The 18247-nt window shown below is 37.7% G+C and overlaps 1 protein-coding gene across 1 annotated transcript in view; it reads left to right on the plus strand.

Moving 5' to 3' along the window:
- The window catches only part of GINS3 (GINS complex subunit 3), a 93245-nt gene that overhangs the window by 3251 nt on the left and 71747 nt on the right, over positions 1-18247 (plus strand). The gene's annotated exons all lie outside the window — the stretch shown is intronic.

An 18247-nucleotide genomic window follows, 5' to 3' on the forward strand; every position in this document is an offset into this window, starting at 1 on the left:
TCTCAGGGTCATGAGTTCAAGCCCCACACTGGGTTCCATGCTGGGCATGGAGCCTATGTAAAAAAAAAAAAAAAAAAAAAAAAAAAAAAAAAAAAAAAGAAAAAGTGGGGATTCTGAGGGTAATGCACAAGACCCTAACTCTCCCCAATTCCTCTTTAATTCCTACATGAAAAGAAGCCACGGGGATACCACCAGAAACACCCACTCTTAACAGGAACGATCTAGCATAATTTTATAATACTAAGAAAGGCTCAGAATCCTGCCAGGGGCCCAGGAGACATTGTGAACAGAAGGCCTCAAATCTTCAGCCTCTCTGGGTTACTTAATGCAGACCATCAGCTTTTGGTAACTTTTAAAGGACCCATCACGATTTTGTAAATAATTATTTAATTCTTTAAGGTTAATAATAACAATGGTAATAATAGTTTTATATCTTGGAGAGGAAATTCATTTGCAACTTTACACCAAGGGCTACATATCCAGGATTGTGACAGCATGAAACATATGTAGTTTCTCAGTGGGTCACTTTCTATTTTTACTCTTTATTTTTATTAAGTTAGAAAATCCTAACTCGGGGCGCCTGGGTGGCGCAGTCGGTTAAGCGTCCGACTTCAGCCAGGTCATGATCTCGCGGTCCGTGAGTTTGAGCCCCTCGTCGGGCTCTGGGCTGATGGCTCAGAGCATGGAGCCTGTTTCCGATTCTGTGTCTCCCTCTCTCTCTGCCCCTCCCCCGTTCATGCTCTGTCTCTCTCTGTCCCAAAAATAAATAAACGTTAAAAAAAAAAAGTTAAAAAAAAAAAGAAAATCCTAACTCTCAGTTAAATGACATCTGAAATTGCAGCAAGTTCTCGAAACTGGCAGATAGTTCTGGATATTCAGATTGACTGTGGACTCCAAAATCATGGAGAGATTTTTTTCACTCTGCTGATGACTGCTCTCAGTTACTCATGGGCCATTGTGCTTGAAACCTGGAGTGTTGAAAATTTCTCCTGAGGAGTTTGAAAGTTTCATCCTGGGGGATAGTGATGGTTGAATTTCTAAATCACTTAGTTGCTTTTCCCTCTGGAAAATATTTCTTCATGTTCTGTTTCAGTTTTGGAAAAGGATGTTTAAACATGCCAATAAGCTTTACTGCATTTCAAAATCTCTTCTTGGAGGCAATTAACAGAACAACAACAACAAAAAATCAAGTACTGCTTCATTTACATGTCATACATTTTCCAAGTGTTGCCTGCTACTGATCAATGGTTTGTTGAACTGTTGAGTAAAATGTCTGCTAGCCCAAATATATCATAGTTATTGTGCACTGCATACTACGACTTTGATACTGATGCAACATCTTACAGAGCCCTCTGAACAGGAATTTTGTCAATAGTTCATACTACATTTTCTTTGAATTGCTTTTCGTTACTATCGACACTCACTGAAAGCTTCTCAGCTGTGGTATCACATCTACTCTGAAGAGTACAAGTCTGAATCAGGTTTTTGCCATTTAGATATCTTCTCCACTTAGCAAAAAACATTCAGGAATTTCTTGGAAAGCATTATAATGCCCTCATTCTGGAAAAAATATATATTTATAATTTACTTACCAAAGAGGTAATCATGCTTGATTGAAAATGACAAAAATGTTTTAATGGTTTCATTATCATCAGATATCTATGTTGGACTTACAGGTTTTTCCTTAGATAGATCATCCATAGAATGTTTTTATTTTCCTAAAAGTGCCCAAAACAAAATGTCATGTTTATCATATTCTTGACTCCTAAAGAAAGAGCTTGTGTGCAAGAGTTTTTCAATCTTTATCTAAATGAAATGCATTTCATTAGCCATTGCCCCCTGAAAGTCAAATTACCCAATCAATAATCTTTGAATTGGCTGATAATGAACATTTGCACCACATATAGCTATATTTATTAATACAAATTTCCCCAATGAAAAAAATCCATTTTAAGTTATTCAGTTTAAAAGAAACATCTAGGAAATTTATTTCTTTATACCATCTGACTTACAACACAAGAGCTAAAACATTACCATTATCTTGTACCTACCTCCATGTTCAACCCTCTCTTTCATTCTTGCTCTTTGTTTAACAAGTTTACCCATAGATATGTATGCCTAAACTACTGCTTAAGGTTCTCTAGAGTGTGTGTACTTAGGAATAGGATTGCTAGGTCAGAGAATGTGTTAAGATATACCTCGCTCTAAAGGTAATGCTAAATTGTTTTCCAAGATGGTTGAACCAATTTACATTCCTACCAGCAATGTAAGGTGATCCTGCTGACTCATGAATGTCCTCTCCAACACTTATTACTGTCAGCCTTAATTTTTGGTTAGTCTAATGGATATAAAATGATACCTCATTGCTAACTTGTGTTTCCCTAATTACTAGTAAGGTTAAAGATAAGTTTTCTCATGTGTTTGTCACCTGCTCGAGTTAATGTTTATGTCGTTTGTCCTTTTTTCCTGTTGGGTTGCTTGCCTTTTTCTTACTGAGATGAAGGAATTCTTAATACATTCTGAATGTTCACTATGTGTGTTGTGAATATTTTCTACTAGTTTCTAGCCTGTGTTTTCTATTTTAATTTCTTACTGAGATGAAGGAATTCTTAATACATTCTGAATGTTGTTCACTATGTGTATTGTGAATATCTTCTACCAATTTCTGGCCTGTGTTTTCTATTTTAATTTCTTTATGATGTTTTCATATAAACAGAGGTCTTAATTTTAGTTTTAATGATGCCAAATGTATTAATATTATATTGTTAGGGCTGTTTTGTGTCTTGTTTAAGAAACCTTTCTCTAGGGGTGCCTGGGTGGCTCAGTTGGTTAAGGCGTCTGACTTCAGCTTAGGTCATGATCTCACAGTTTGTGAGTTCAAGCCCCACATTGGGTTCTGTGCTGACAGCTCGGAGCCTGGAGCCTGCTTCAGATTCTTTGTCTCCCTCTCTCCCTGCTCCACCCCCGCTCATGTTCTGTCTCTCTCTGTCTCTAAAAAATGAATAAATGTTAAAGAAAATTTAAAAAAAAGAAAAAGAAACCTTTCTCTAGATCCACATCAGTGATCTATTCTACTATATTATCTTCTTAAATCTTTAAAGTTTTGTTATGGGGGGTGCCTGGGTGGCTCAGGGTGTTGAGCGTCTGACTTCAACTCAGGTCACCATCTCACACTCCATAAGTTAGAGCCCCGCGTCGGGCTCTGTGTTGATGGCTCAGAGCCTGGAGTCTGCTTCAGATTCTGTGTCTCCCTCTCTCTCTGCCCCTCCCCTGCTCCTGCTCTGTCTCTCTCTGTCTCAAAAATAAACAGAAACATTTTTTAAAAATTAAAAAAAAAAGTTTTGTTTTGACACATAAGTCCTCACCTCAATCTGGAATTTTTTTTGTGTGCATGGTATGGGTCCACTCTTTCCCACATGGATAGCTTCATTTCTCCACAGGGCTCCAGTATGAGCTCGGATGTACGTGTGCCTGGGACTGTTCTGAGATCTCTCTCCTGTCACACTGTTTCCTTGTGCCAATTCCATGCAATCTCAAGTGTTACAGCTTTGCAAAGTCTTTGTTTAGTAAGGCAAGTCGTCCCACATAATTCTTTTTCTTTAGGAATGTCTTAACTATCCTTGGCCTTTGTACTTTTATGTAGTTTAGAATCAACTTGGCACTGCCACCAAAAACAAACAAACGAAGCCTTCAAAGATTTGGATTAGAATTGCATTATATCAATAGTTCAATTCGTGGCTACATTAACATCTGTATATTATTGACTCTTCTTATCCATGAGCATAATGTGTCTCTCAGTTTAATTAGGTCGCCTTTAAGATTTTTCAATATAATTTTATGATCTGCCCCATAAAGGTCTTGTACATCTTTTGATAGAATTTATTCCTAAGCATCTTATACTTTTTGGTTGCAATTAAATGATGTCTTCTTTTATTATTCTTTTTAACCATTTCTTACTAAACCACTTAGAATTTGTAAAAAATTATTGTTAGAATCTTTTGGGTTTTCTATGTAAAGAATCCTATCACCTGTTAATAATGACAGTGTTGGGGCACCTGGGTGGCTCAGTCAGTTAAGTGTTTGACTTCAGCTCAGGTCATGATCTCACGGCTAATGAGTTCAAGCCCCACCTCGGGCTCTGTGCTGACAGCTCAGAGCCTGGAGCCTGCTACGGATTCTGTGTTTCCCTCTCTGTCTGCCTCTCCCCTGCTCATGCGCGTGCTCTCTCTCTCTCTCTCTCTCTCAAAAATAAACATTAAAAATTAAAAAAAAATAATGACAGATTTTTTTATGACTTTTATTTCTTTTTCCTGTCTTACAGCCCTGGCTAAGACCTCCAGTATAATGTTGAATAGGATCCGTAAAAGCAGGCATCCTTGTCTTGGTCTAAGGGAAGGTTTCTAACACTTTCTCATATAGAATAATATATGATCTAGATTGCTAACTAGATTTCCTTAATTAGGTTAAGGAATCCCCTTCTATTTCTATGGGTTTTTTTGTTTGTTTTACTCAAAACTTGGGGTTGAATTTTGTCAAATGATTTTTTTGGCATTAAGATAATCATGGTTCTTCTTTAATTTGTGAACATGATTAATGAAACTAACAGAGTTTCTCAAATTAAGCTACTCTTGAATTTCAGGGATTAATGTTTTATCATCTTATATACCACTATTCATTACTGTTTGGTATAGGGGTTTTGGTATCAATGTTTGTGAATTAGATTGGCTTATAATTTTCTTCTCTTGTATGCTCCTTATTAGTTTTACTGGCCTTGTGGCATTAGTTGGGGAGATGGAAATGGTCTGTTATCTGAATGTTTGCAAAACTCATCTGAAAACTATCTGGGCCTGGTGGTTATTTTGTGGGGAAATTTCTAACAGCTGCTTAATTTATTTTTATTTTTAGTGTTTCTAAGACTATCCACTGTTTATCTTGAGGCAGATTTGGTAATTGTTTTTCTAGGAACTTTTCCATTTCATTTTCAAATGTATTGGCATAGGGATTATAGTACTATCTCTGAAAATCTCCATTTTAAAATTTAACATTCTTTTTTTCATTCCCAGTATTGTTTACTTAATGCCTCTATTCTTTTCAGTTTCTCCAGAGTTCCAATTTGTATTTTCAGGATAAACTTTTGTCTTTGTTGATCATCCTTTGTTTTGTTTTTTGTTTGGTTGGTTGGCTTTTGTATCTTTGTAACTTTATCTTACAGCTTATTACTAGTAGCTTTTTTTTTTTTATTACCAGTACTAGTACTGCTTTATTACTTTGTGTCATTATTTTCTAGTTATTATTCTCTGCCTTTATATTTATTATCTGTTTCTTCTACTTTATCTGGGTCTATTTTGTGTTCTTTTTCTAAAATTTAAACTGGACATTTAGCTCATTAATTTTTCCCTCTCTTTTCTAAAATAAACCTTTAAAGCTATTAATTCCTGTTAAGTTTCACTTTCTTGGCAAGCCTTAAGTTTTGATATATTGGTCCTTCCTTATCATTCAGTTCTAATTATTTTTACATTTCCATTATGATGTGTTTTACTCTTGAACTATTTAGAAGTGTGTTTTTAAATTTCCAAATGTGTAATTAGTTTTATTTAACTTTTAATACCCACTTCTAACCCAATTGGTTAGAGGATATCTGTGTAATACTGATTCTTCAAACCCTCCACAAATTTCTTTGTGGCCTAGTATGTAATAAGAAATTTTCTAACTGTTCCATGTTTGCTTCAGGAAAATGTATAGTGTCTATACCTATCAATTAACTTTAAGCTTGTTGATTGTTCTATTCTTATCTTCTGTATCTTCTTGATTTTTTGTCTGCTTGACCTATCAGTGATTAAGAAAGGTGACTCCTGGGGCACCTGGGTGGCTCAGTCAGTTAAGCATCTGACTCTTGATTTCTGCTCAGGGCATGATCTCACAGTTCTTAAGATTGAGCCCAGCATCCAGCTCTGCACTGACAATGTGGAGCCTGCTTGACATTCTCTCCCTCTCTCTCTGTCCCTTCCTGATTGTGCTATCTCTCAAAATAAATAAATGAAAACTTTTTTTAAAAAAAGAAGAAAGGTGCCTCCTGTTATAATGGTGAATTTAACAATTTCTCCCTACAGTTATAGCAATTTTTGCCTTATATGTTTTGAGGCTATTTTATTAGATATACAAATTTAGAATTGCCATATCTTCCTGGTAAATTGATCTATAGTTGATTATCATTATTCTATGTAATTATATTCTTTAGAGTGTGGCAAACACTGACTTAACAAATACTGAACCATTGCTCCTGGAGAAAATACAGGGTTAGGTTCCTATGAGTTTCTGGTCATAACATTTTTATCAATACATAATCTCGTTTTACGTGCGCTTCTGTCTAAAGGCGTCTCATTTAATACATGTTGTTGATTCATGAACATTGAACTCATGGCCAACAACACTGTAACTCATACCTGAATGAAGCTTATATAATATGTATATTTTCTCCATAAGGCACATCACTGCATTCTTGTGTGTAGGAACACTAGACTGAACTTGAGCAGTATGGCTGGGGGACATTTTAAACAGCAAAATCACCAGTGAAAAGCACAAAAATGCTAAAGATGTGGCATTATGTAGATGGCAAAAAGGACACTTGGTTATAGGATGTGCTGAAGCAAGAATGCAGAGTGTCACCTTGTTCGACCTCAGCTGGGAACGTGTGCATTGAATGACTCAATTTTTTTTGCCATTCCGCCTGTCTGCAAATGACTACAAAGATCTGCAAGTATTGATTTTAGAGTTAAAATAAATTTTAATGAGTAGGCAAATTTGCAATATGGGATCCATGAATAATGTGGATCAACTATATGATTTCTATCCTTAAAAATACCTTTTGTCTTAAAGCTTACCTGATATGAAAATAACTATGTCTGCTTATTATTTGTAGATATTTCCTTTTCCATGCTTTTTTACTTTTGAACTTTCTGTATCCTTATACTTTATATATATTTCTTATAAACAATACACAGCTGGATTATTTTTAAAAGAATCTAAACTGACACTGTCTTTTTGACTGGCAAATATACTCCTACTATATTTATTGGGATTATTGATCTAGTTGGAATTGTTTTATCATCTTCCTTTAAACACTTTAGAAGTTTCTTTAGTACAGATATCTTTTTTTTTTTATTAAAAAAATTTTTTTTCAACGTTTACTTATTTATTTTTTGGGACAGAGAGAGACAGAGCATGAACAGGGGAGGGGCAGAGAGAGAGGGAGACACAGAATCGGAAACAGGCTCCAGGCTCTTGAGCCATTAGCCCAGAGCCTGACACGGGGCTCGAACTCACGGACCGCGAGATCATGACCTGGCCGAAGTCAGACGCTTAACCGACTGCGCCACCCAGGCACCCCTCTTTAGTACAGATATCTTGATGGCACATGTTCTCAGTTTATGCTACCCTGTAAATGTCTCTCTCTCTCTCTCTCTCTCTCTCTCTCTCTCTCTCTCTCTCTCTCTTTTTTGGCATCATTTTTCTTGGAAAATTGTTTTGATGATACACAGTTCTAGGTGGAGAATTACTTCCTCTCGTTTATCTGAAGATGTTATTTTCCTGTTTTCTGGATTCCATTGTCTTGAAAAAGTCTACCCTTAATCTAATCGTGTTTCTTTATAAAAGAGATTCTTTCTCTCTCGCCCATTTTAAGACTTTTGTTTCTGGTGTACTATGGTTTCATTAAAGTGAAGGGGCGCCTGGGTGGCGCAGTCGGTTAAGCGTCCAACTTCAGCCAGGTCACGATCTCGCGGTCTGTGGGTTCGAGCCCCGCATCGGGCTCTGGGCTGATGGCTCGGAGCCTGGAGCCTGTTTCCGATTCTGTGTCTCCCTCTCTCTCTGCTCCTCCCCCGTTCATGCTTTGTCTCTCTCTGTCCCAAAAATAAATAAAAAACGTTGAAAAAAAAAAAAAGTGAATTGAAGTATGAATTTATTTTTATTTATTCTTGTTAGGGTGTTATGCTCCCCGATTTTGTGTATTTATATTTTCTTATAGATTCTGGAACTTAGACATTATCTTTCCAAATACTGCTTTTTCTTTAGGCTCTCTATGCTTTATCTTCGGGATTCCAAATAGATGTATTAGATTTTCTCATTCTATCTTTCATATCTCTTATTATTGCTTTCATTTTTTTCTTCACTTGAACATAGACTTTATTTATTTATTTATTTATTTATGAATTGAGTTACAGTTGACATACAATATTATATTAGTTTCAGTGTATAGCATGGTGACTCAACAATTCTATGCATTACTTAGTGCTCATCACTCTAAGTGTACTCTTAATTCCCTTCACCTATTTCCCTTGAGTCTGTTTCTGGTTTTTTTGTTCATATGTTTTGTTTCTTAGATTCTACAGATAGGTGAAATAATATGGTATTTGTCTTGTCTGACTTATTTCACTTAACATAATTCCCCTTTAAGTCCATTCATGTTGTCACAAATGGCAAGATTTCATTCTTTTTACACCAGTGGACACTTAGGTTGCTTCCATGTTTTGGCTATTGTAAATAATGCCACAATGAACATAGGGATGTATATATCTTTTTAAATTAATGTTTTCAGTTTCACCAGGTAAATACTCAGCAGTGGAATTAATGGATTGTATGGTATTTCTATTTTTAGTTGTTTTTTTAAACATTTTTATTTTTATATTTTGAGGGGAGTAGGGAGAGACAGAGAGGGAGGAAGACAGAGAATCCCAAGCAGTGTGGAGCCTGACATGGGGCTTACTCTTACCACCGTGAGATCATGACCTGAGCCAAAACCAAGAGTCAGATGCTTAACCAACTGAGCCACCCAGGCACCCCTTTATTTTTAGGTTTTTAAAGAACCTCTATACTAGGGCCCCTGGTGGCTCAGTCGGTTAAGCATCTGACTCTTGGTTTTGGCTCAGGTCATGATCTCATGGTTTCGTGGGTTCAAGCCCAACATCGGGCTCTGCACGGGCAGTGCAGAGCTTCTTGGGATTCTCTTTCTCTCCCTCTGTCTCTGCCCCTCCCCCACTTGTACTGTCTCTGTCTCTCTCAAATAAATACATAAACTTAAAAAAAACCCTCCAAACTGTTTCCCACAGTGGCTGCACCAATTTACATTCCCGCCAACAGTGCATGAGTTTTCCCTATTCTCCACATCATCACCAACATTGTCATTTCTTGCCTTTTTGATTCTAGCCATTCTGACAGGCATGGGGTGATGTCATTGTGGTTTTTATTTGCATTTGCCTGATTATTAAGTGATGTTGAGATTGTTCATGTGTCTTTTGGCCATCTGTATGTTTTCTTAGGGAAAATGTCCATTCAGGTTCACTACCCATTTTTAAATTAGAGTATTTGGGATTTTTTGGTGTTGAGTTGTATCAGTTTTTCATGTATTTTGGGTAATAATCTCTTATCAGACATATCATTTGCAAACATCTCCCATTCATTTGCCTTTTAATTTTATTGATGGTCTCCTTTGCTGTGAAAAAGCTTTTTAGTTTAATGTAATCGCAATTGTTCATTTTTGCTTCTGTTGCACTTGCCAGGGGAGACGGAGCCAAAAAAATATTAAGACCAATGTCCTATCTTTTATTTTAGGAGTTTTGTGGTTTCAGGTCTCATATTTAGGTCTTTAGTCCATTTTGAGTTTATTTTTGTAAATGATGTAAGAATGTAGTCCAATTTTATGCTTTTACATGTAACTTTCTAGTTTTTCTAACACCATTTATTGAAGAGACTGTCTTTTTCCTGTTGTATATTTTTGTGTACCTTTTAATAGATTAATTGACCATGTAAGCATGGGTTTATTTCTGGACTTTCTATTCTATCCCATTGATCTATGTGTCTGTTTTTGTGCCAGTATCAGTTTTGATGACAATAGCTTTGTAGTATAGTTTGAAATCTGGGATTGTGAAACCTCCAGCTTTGTTCTTATTTCTCAAGATTGCTTTGGCTTTTGGGGGTCTTTTGTGGTTCCATACAAATTTTAGGATTATTTGTTCTAGTTCTGTGAAAAATACTATTGGTATTTTGATAGAGATTGCATTGAATCTGTAGATTGCTTTGGGAAGTATGGACATTTTAATAATATTAATTCTCCCAATCCATAATTATGATATATCTTTCCATTTATTTGTAGAAACCTCAATTTACTTCATCAGTGTCCAATAATTTTCAGAATGTAAATCTTTAACCTCCTTGGTTAAACTTATTCCTAGGTATTTTATTCTTTTAGATGTAATTTTAAGTGGGATTATTTTGTTGATTTCTTTTTCTGCAAGTTATTAGTGTATAGAAATGCAACAGATTTCTGTATATTAATCTTCATATCCTTCAACTTGACTGAATTAATTTAATTAATCTAATAGGTTTTGGGTAGAATCTTTAGAGTTTTCTATATATAGTGTCATGTCATAAGCAAATAGTGATGGTTTTATTTCTTCCTTACTAATTTGGATGTCTTTATTTTCTTTTACCTGTCTGATTTCTGTGGCTAGGACTTCCAGTACTATGTTGAATAAAAGTGGCAAAACTGGATATCCTTGTCTTATTCCTGAATTTACAGTGAAAACTCTCAGGTTTTCACCATTGAGTATGGTGTTAGTTGTTGGTTTGTCATATATGGCCTTTATTATGTTGAGGTGTGTTCCTTGTATACTCACTTTGTTGAGAGTTTTTATCATGAATGGAGTTTGAATTTTGTCTAATGCTTTTTCTGCATCTATTGAGGTTATTATGATTTTGCTCCTTCATTTTGTTAATGTGGTGTATCACATTGGTTGATTTGTGGATATTGAGCCCTTACATCCCTGGAATAAATCCTGCTCGATCGTAGTTAGTGATCTTTTCAATGTATTGTTGGATTTAGTTTGATAATATTTTGTTGAGGATTTTTGCATCTGTTTTCATCAGGGATATTTGCCTGTAATTTTTCTTTTTGCAGTATCTTTGTCTTGTTTTTGTATCAAGGTAATTCTGGCCTTGTAAGAATGAAATTGGAAGCATTCCTTCCTCTTTCATGTTTTGGAATAGTTTGAGAAGGATAGGTATTAACTCTTCTTTAAATGTTTGGTAGAATTCACCTGTGAAGCCATCTGGTCCTTGACTTTTGTTTGTTGGGAGGTTTTTTTGTTTTTTTTGTTCTTTAATTACAGAGTCAATTTCATTACTAGTAATTGATGTGTTCAGATTTTCTATTTCTTTCTGATTCAGTCTTAGAAGATTGTATGTTTCTAGGAATGTATCCATTTATTCTAGGTTGTCCAGTTTGTTGGTGTATAATTTTTCATAGTAGTCTTTTGTATTTCTGTGATGTCAGTTGTAACTTCTGTTTCATTTCTGATTTTGTTTGAGTGTTCTCTCTTTTTTTCTTGATGAGTTTGGCTAAAGATTTATCAATTCTGTTTACTTTTTCAAAGAACAAACTCTTAGTTTCATTGACCTTTTCTTTGCCTTTTTAGTCTTTATTTCATTTATTTCCATTCTGATCTTTATTATTTCCTTTCTTTTATTAGCTTTGGACTTTTTTTGTTCCTCTTTTTCTAGTTTCTTTACATTTAAGTTTAGATAGCTTATTTGAGATTTTTCTTATTTCTTGAGGAAGGCCTATATTGTATAAATTTCCTTCTTAGAACTGCTTTTGCTGCACCCCAAAGGTTTTGAACCAGTATGTTTCCAATTTCATTTGTCCCCAGTTGTTTATTATTTCCTCTTTGATTTCTTCATTGACCCATTCATTGTTGAGGAGCATATTGTTTAGCTTCTACATGTTTGTGGGTTTTTCCATTTTTTTCTTGTAACTAATTTCTAGTTTCATACTGTTGGGGTCAGAAAAGATGCTTGATATGAATTCAATCTTATTAAATTTACTGGGACTTGTTTTGTGGCCTAACATGTGACCTATCCTGGATAATGTTCCATGGGCCCTTGAGAAGCATGTGTATCCTGCTGTTTTTGGATGAAATGTTCTGTGTATATCTGTTAAGTCCATCTCATTAATGTATCGTTCAATTTCCTCATTGAGTTTCTGTCTGGATGATCTATCTATTGATTTAAGTGGTATGTTAAATTCTCCTGTTATTATATTACTGTCAATTTCTCCCTTTATGTCTGTTCATATTTGCTTTATATATTTAGGTGCTCCTATGGTGGATTGCATATATACTAATAATTGTTTTATCTTCTTGTTAGATTGATTCTTTTATCATTATGTAATGCCCTTCTTTGTCCCTTGTTACAGTCTTTGCTTTAAAGTCTATTTCATCTAAGTATTGTTACCCCAGTTTTCCTTTTGCTTCATTTGCATGGAATATCTTTTTTCATCCCTTCACTTTCAGTCTGTATGTGTTTTAGGTCTGAAGTGAGTCTCTTCTAGGCAGCATATGGATGGATCTTTTTTGTAATCCATTCAGTCACCCTATGTCTTTTGATTGAAGCATTTAGTCCATTCACATTTAAAGTAATTATTGATAGGGATATACCTACTGCCATTTTTTAATTGTTTTCTGGTTGTTTTTGTAGTTCTATGTTCCTTTCTTCTTCTGTTGCTCTTTTCCCTTGTGATTTAATGACTTTCTTTACCTTTATGCTTACATTCCTTTCTCTTTATTTTTTGTGTAGCTATTATAGATTTTTGGTTTGTAGTTCCATGAGATTCATGTGAACATCCTTTGTATATAGGAGTCTATTTTAGGTTGATGGTCACTTAAGTTTGAACACATTCTAAGAGCACTACATTTTTACTCCCCCTCCATGTTTTATGTACGTGACATCATATTTTATATGTTTTTTTAATCCTTTAATTATTGTAGATATAATTGATTTTACTACTTCTGTCTTTTAGGCTTCATAATAGTTTAGTAAGTGATTTATCTACTACCTTTACTTTCTTTATATTTGCTTTTACCAGTGACACTTTTTCCTTTCATAATTTTCTTACTTCTAGTTATGGCCTTCTCTTTCTGATTAAAGAAGTCCCTTTAACATTTCTTGTAAGGTCAGTTGAGTGGTGATAAAATCCTTTAATTTATGTTTGTCTGGGAAACTCTATTTCTTCTTATGTTAAAAATGGTATCCAGGGTGCCTGGGTGGCTCAGTGGGTTGAGCGTCTGACTCTTGATTTCAGCTCAGGTCATGATCCCAGGGTTGTGGGATCAAAGCCTGCAATGGGCTCTGCACTGAGCATGGACCTACTTAAGATTCTCTCTCTCTCCTTCTGCCCCTCTCCCCTACTCACGCTCTCTCTATCTCAAAAAATATAGAGTATTAGGTACAGTATTCTTGGTTGTAGGTCTTTTCCTTTCAGTACTTTGAATACATCATGTCATTCCTTTCTGGCCCTCAAAATTTCTGCTGAAAGATCAGTTGATATGGAGTTTCTCTTGTTTGTAACTAGTTGCTTTTTTTTTTCTTGCTGCTTTTAAGATTCTTTCTTTATCTTTAATTTTTGACATTGTAGTTATTTTGTGTGTTGGTATGGACCTCCTTGGGTGCATCTTGTTTGGAGCTCTCTGTGCTTTCTGGACTTAGATGTCTGTTTCCTTCCCCAGGTTAGGGAAATGTTCAGCTATTTTTTCTTCAAGTAAGTCTTCTGCCCCTTTCTCTCTCTTTTCTCCTTCTGGGACTCCTATAATATGAATGTTAGTACACTTACTGATGTCTTAGAGGTCTCTTAACCTATCCTCATTCTTTAAAAAATTCTTTTTTTTCTTTTTGCTATTCAGCTTGGATGAGTTCTACTACCCTGCCTTCCAGATCACTGATCTATTCTGCATCCTCTTATCTGTTGTTGATTCCCCCTAGTGTTTTTTTCATTCAAGTTATTGTATTCTCCAGTTCTGAATTGGTTCCTTCTAATATTTTCTCTTTGTTGAAGTTCATATTGAGTTCATCCACTTCTGGGGCACCTGGGTGGCGCAGTCGGTTAAGCGTCCGACTTCAGCCAGGTCACAATCTCGCGGTCTGTGAGTTCGAGCCCCCCCCCCCCCGTCGGGCTCTGGGCTGATGGCTCAGAGCCTGGAGCCTGTTTCCGATTCTGTGTCTCCCTCTCTCTCTGCCCCTCCCCCATTCATGCTCTGTCTCTCTCTGTCCCAAAAATAAATAAACGTTGAAAAAAAAAAAAATTTGAGTTCATCCACTTCTCTCTCCAATCCAGTGAGCATTTTTATGACCATAATTTTGAACTCTTTATCGGGTGAATTTCTTATCTTCATTTAATTCTTTTTCTGAGGTTTTGTCTTGTTCTTTTATTTAGAACATATTCCTCTGTCTCCTCATTTTGTCTGGATCTCTGTTTGTTTCTATGTGTTACGTAGCTCAGCTACATCTTTTGATCTTAAAAGTAGTGGCGTTGTAGGGGCGCCTGAGTGGCTCAGTTGGTTAAGCATCTGACTTCAGCTCAGGTCATGATCTCGCAGTTCATGAGTTCAAGACCTGTGCTGGGCTCTGGGCTGACAGCTCAGAGTCTGGAGCCCGCTTCAGATTCTGTGTCTCCCTCTGTCTGCCCCTCCACTGCTTGTACTCTGTTTCTCGCATTGTCTCAAAAATAAATAAACATTAAAAAAAAAAAAAAAAAAGGAGTGGCGTTATATAGACAGCATCCTGTGAGACCCAGTAGCACAATCACCCCTGGTTACCAGATTCAGGTGCTCCAGGGGTATCCCTTGTATGGGCTGTGTGTGCCGTCCTGTTGTGCCTGGGCTGTAACTACTGCAGCTACACTGGTGGACAAGGCTGGCCCCTGGTGCAGCTGGTGGAGAGGCCTGGCCACAGCTGTTGTGGATGTGCTGGTAGGAAGAGCTGCCATCTCCCTCCCTAGGGCAAGACTTGCTTTGAAAGGATGCTGGTCCCAACTGAGGCATCCTGCCAGGTGTGGCTGAACAGAGGCACTTTGGAGACATGCCCACCAAGGTGAGTGGGTTGGGTGGGGTGAGTCCATAGGGGAATGCTAGGGTGGGGCAAGTGGTGTTAGCCAAGTAGATTGAGAGTGTTAGAACTGATCCCTGCCAGTGTCAGGCAAGCTAGGCCAAAAGAGGACAAATAAAATGGTGCTTGGCAACAGTTCTGTTCCTGGAGAAAGTTCCTGCAGATCCCTGCCCCTCTGGCACGTGCCCTAACAGTAGTCAGTGAATCTCCTTCACGTATAACCCAGCCACTTTTCAAAATGCTGCCTCTGTGCTGGGTCTCAGACCAAGTGATATAGTGCACTGGCATTTTAAGAGCAGAGTCCCAATTTCCTATAGACTTCCAGCTCTCCCAAAGCTAAGCCCCACTGAGTTTCAAAGCCAGATATTATGGAGGTTCATCTTCCTGGTACAGATCCCCAAGGTGGTGGATGCCCAATGTGCGGCCTGATCCCCAACTCCTCCAGGGGCATCCTTGATGTCCCTCCCACTTGTGGGCCACCACACAGTGGTTTCGTTCCAACCATGTCTCTGCCCTTCCTGCCTTTCTCAATGTGGTTTTCTCTCTATATCCTTAGTTGTGCCCTGCTAAAGCTGTTTCGCTAGTCTTGAGGTTGTTTTCTGAGTGTGTTGGTCCAAATGTAGTTGTGGCCTTGATGTGTCCATGGGAAGAGGTGAGCTCAGGGTCCTTCTCTGCCATCTTCCCAAGCTCCTTGGTTTCATCTTGCTATCTCTTTGTCACTCTGTGTTGCATTCTTGGTGATTATTGTGGCTATACCCTCCAGTTTACTAATTCCCTCTTCATCGTCTAATTTACTGTTCAACTATCTTCTGGAGGTTCTTTTTTTTAAATTCAACAAAGAAATAGTTTTATTTCTAGAAGATCCATTTTTCAAAGTTTCTCTGTTTCTGGTGATATCTTAGTCACTACATCCTTTATTTCTTCATCCTAAATATTTCATATATATGTGTTGATGTGTTGTACATTTAATATCTGACAGTTTCAAGATCTTCTATTTCAGAGGTGAGGGAACTCTAAATATGCTCTTTGCTTTGTCTACTAACTTCTTTTTTTTTAATGTTTGGTTTTTTTTTTTGTTGTTTCTTTTTTTTTTTTTTTTTTTGAGAGAGAGACAGAAAGAGAGCGATCATAAGCAAGGAAGAGGCAGCAAGGAGGGAGAGAAAGAATCCCAAGTAGGCTTTATACTCTCAGTGGGGCTCAAATTCACAAACTACGAGATCATGACCTGAGCCAAAATCGAGTTGTTGCTTAACCTACTGAGTTACCCAGGTACCCCTTTGTCTGCTAACTTCTTTTTTTCCTTTAAGTTTATTTATTTATTGAGAGAGAGAGAGAGAGAGAGAGCGAGCAGGGGAGGGGCAGAGAGAGAGGGAGAGAGAGTCCCAAACAAGTCCCTGTGTTGTCAGCACGGAGCCCGATGCAGGGCTTGAACCCGCAAACTGTGAGATCATGACCTGAGCCAAAACCAAGTTGGACACTTAACTGACTGAACCACCCAGGTGCCCCTTGTCTGCTAATGTCCACACAAAGCAGCTTGCCTTCTCACGTGCCTGCGTAATGATTGTCAGTTTCTTTTTCTTTATCAATGGCTATCCTATGGGTCTAGATTAGACATTCTTCCAGAGTTTACTTCTGTCTCTAGTCACCAGAGGGCATCGCTATCAGGGACTGTGGCGTGGCTTCCCACCCTCTCCACTGATTCAGTATTTAAACAGCTGTGCTACTGAAGCCCCTACCTGAAGGCAACCCATCCTCTCCCAGCTGTTGAGAGCTCTGGCCTCAGCTCACTTTTCTTGGAATATTCTCCTCTAGTTTGTAAGAGCAAAGATAACTCAGAGGGTGTGTCCCCTGCACTGTTTTGCAATGAGAAGCCTCTTCAGACCACCTAGTCTGCAGTGATGCTCAAAGCCAAAGGGGACTGAGCTTTACGACAAACCACACATTAGAAACTGGACAAATAGATTCACAGTAGAGGAAAGTATAATTTCCAGGTAGTCATGGTTGTACTTCCTGTTTCACTTTTGAATTGTTTTGTTGCCGTTGTTTGGTTTTATTCACTTAGATTTTTGGCTGCTTACTTGAACTCATCATACGCTCTGAATCACTTATCCCAGAATAAGTGAATCACACTTGAATCCTAGCCGCTCTTTTTCTTGAGTTACAGTATTTATGCTTCTATTTTTCACCGCTGTATTTATATTTCATGGAACCTCTTTTAACTAAACCCTCATTTTTGCAAATTGGAGCTGTAACACCACATAGGCCTGCTATTCCCGCGGGCCCAGGAGTGGACCTGTGACCTTAGCCAGGCCCAGTAGACCCTCCCGTCCCTGGAATTTGAGTCTGGAGCCAAAGGACAGAGAAACCAAAACAGCTGGAGCCGCCAAGCCAGGCCGACAGCAGGCCCTGCTGGTCCTGCTGCTATATTGAGGGCTCCTCCCTGTCCTGTCCTCCCTGAGACCCGGCTCTTCTGTGGTAGCTCACAGACCACCAGCAAACCTCTTCACTGAGGTTTCTGCTGCTTCTGACCCAGGAAAACTTGACCACTCCATTGGCCTACGGCTTGGAGTATCTTATGTCTAAGAGTTATTATCACATGTCTGATTGAATGACTATTGCCTACGAAGATCTCTTCAACAATAATAACTGTACTCACTGAAGAGCAATGTTATTCCCCCCCTGAAATCTGTAACTGGATAACACATGTTATACAGCAGTTATACAACAGTATCACTTACTCACATTCAAAATCAAACCTTTTTGAAATTTTAATCCTTTTTTTATTCATTATTTTTATTTTTTTTAAGTAGACTTCGTGCCAAGCATGGAGGGCTTGAACTTAAAATCCCGAGATCAACACCTGAGCTGAGGGGTGCCTGGGTGGGTCAGTCCGTCAAGCGTCTGGCTCTTGATTTTGGCTCAGACCATTATCTCACAGTTCATGAGATTGAGCCCTGCGTCGGGCTCCACGTTGATAGCTCAGAGTTGGCTTGGGATTCTCTTTCTCCCTCTCTCTCTGCCCCACCCCACTTGTACACGCATCCATGCTCTCGCTCTCTCTCTCCCCCAATCTCTCTCAAAATAAATAAACAAACATTAAAAAATTAAAAGACCTGAGCTGAGATCAAGAGTCGGACCCTTAACTGAGTGACCCACCCAGGTGCCCTTAATCCTTTTTATTTAAAAAAAATTTTTTTAACGTTTATTTAATTAATTAATTTTTTTTTTTTTTGAGAGAGAGAGAGAGAGAGAGAGAGAGAGAGACAGAGTGCAAGCAGGGGAGGGGCAGAGAGAGGGAGACACAGAATCTGAAGTA

This window comes from Felis catus, chromosome E2 (genome assembly GCF_018350175.1).
Source record: "Felis catus isolate Fca126 chromosome E2, F.catus_Fca126_mat1.0, whole genome shotgun sequence".
Lineage (NCBI taxonomy): Eukaryota > Metazoa > Chordata > Mammalia > Carnivora > Felidae > Felis > Felis catus.